This window comes from Macrotis lagotis, chromosome 2 (genome assembly GCF_037893015.1).
Source record: "Macrotis lagotis isolate mMagLag1 chromosome 2, bilby.v1.9.chrom.fasta, whole genome shotgun sequence".
Taxonomy (NCBI): Eukaryota; Metazoa; Chordata; class Mammalia; order Peramelemorphia; family Peramelidae; genus Macrotis; species Macrotis lagotis.
Genome location: NC_133659.1, coordinates 166,693,840 through 166,695,558, shown reverse-complemented (window position 1 = coordinate 166,695,558; position 1,719 = coordinate 166,693,840). Strand labels below are relative to the sequence as shown.

At 36.5% G+C, this 1,719-nt stretch overlaps 1 non-coding gene across 1 annotated transcript; it reads left to right on the top strand.

The window, feature by feature from the left end:
• Positions 1 to 1,357: 1,357 nt before the first annotated feature.
• On the top strand, positions 1,358 to 1,430 carry TRNAK-CUU (transfer RNA lysine (anticodon CUU)). Its single transcript has one exon. It is a non-coding gene; the product is annotated as a tRNA-Lys (tRNA).
• The last annotated feature ends 289 nt before the right edge of the window (positions 1,431 to 1,719 follow it).

The window sequence follows — 1,719 nt, the reverse complement described above, 5'->3', positions numbered from 1 at the left end:
ATCTGCCTCAGCTTCCTTATCTGTAAAATGAGAATAACAGCACCTTCTTCCCAGGGTTGTTGCAAAGATTGAATGAGGTTGACAATTTATGTAAAGTAATTTGCAACATTTAAAGTGCAATATAAATTAACTTATCATAAATGCCGATTATTATTATCATTAATTATTATTACCCTGTGTTCTGTGCTTCCCTTCTCCCCTGTCAAGCCTCAATTCCTTAGATTTCTGTTTGGATTGGAAGTGCTATACTAGATCAAATTCTGATTCTCTCCTTGAAGGTTACCAGCCTTATTGAAGTTACATTTGGAGGTTATTTCTTCCCTCACCACCCCACCACATTCTGTGTAGGCTTGTAACTGTTCTCAGGTACACACACATATACACATACACACACACACACACATACACACACATGTGCACACATTACCTTCTTCCACCTTCCAGTAGCTTTGAAAAAAAAAGTAATTTTTTAAAAAATCAACCTGACAAACATCACTGGAAAAGCAATATTCCTGCTCTAGAAAGGAAGTAGAATGAGTAAAGTTAAGAATCATATCCTTTATCCCAAAGCCTAAAGTCAGTAACTGTTAGATAACTCATTTGTGCTGTTATTATTATTGATACTGTTATCAATGTCATCTCTTTCATCTCATCTTTTTTAAGACAATTCAGATGGAAATGCTACATTGCTATTCTTTTATATTTGATATTCCTTGGACTTTGCACAGATAGAAAAAATAACTGCTTTCTTTGGTTGAATAAATTTTTTGTGTGTAAATTAGCTTTCCATTATATATAATAGGAATATTGTTATAATATTACTGAAATATTAGTGTTATTAGTGTTGTTATCACTGTTAGGAAGTCTCCCTTATTTATTAATGTAGGTAAGTTAGAGTGATTGAGAGACTTTCTTTTTCATTTGACCTTATTTAGGTATGATTCTGGCAGTTAAGTGGTTCAGGGGATATATAGTGTCTGGCCTGGAGACAGAAAGATTCATCTTCCTGATTTCAAATCTGGTCTCAATTATTTATTAGCTACAGGACCCTGGACAAGTCATTTAACCCTATTTGCCTCAGTTTTTTCAACTGTAAAATGAACTGGAGGAGGAAATGGCAAATCACTCCAATGTCTTTACCAAGAAAAGCAATTGAACATGATTCTCTGAATAAGCAAGTCTCTCACCCTAGTCAAACACAATTAATCTTGTTAATCAGGCACACTCCACTTGGTCAATTTAATCACTGGATTAGTCCTGCCCTATTTGGGGATCCTGAGGCAATCAGTGTCTGAAGGGACCTTTTGGAAGGACATTAAGGACAATACCATCTCAAATAAGAAGTCCAGATATAGTCGCCTGGCTAGCTCAGTCAGTAGAGCATGAGACTCTTAATCTCAAGGTTGTGGGTTTGAGCCCCATGTTGGGCATAGTAGTGTCTTTTTGGGCGGCTAGGTGGCACAGTGGATAGAGCACCAGCCTTGGAGTCAGGAGTACCTGGGTTCAAATCCCTCAGACACTTAATAATTACCTAGCCATGTGGCCTTGGGCAAGCCACTTAACCCCATTGCCTTGAAAAAAAATCTAAAAAAAAAAAGTCGAGATTTAACTTATACAATTTATACAAAGTCACATAGACTTTGAACTCAAGTCTCATAATTTCACAAATGTCCCCTTGGACACTAAAATAGGTCAAAACTTCAGTCTACTGAGGAAAGT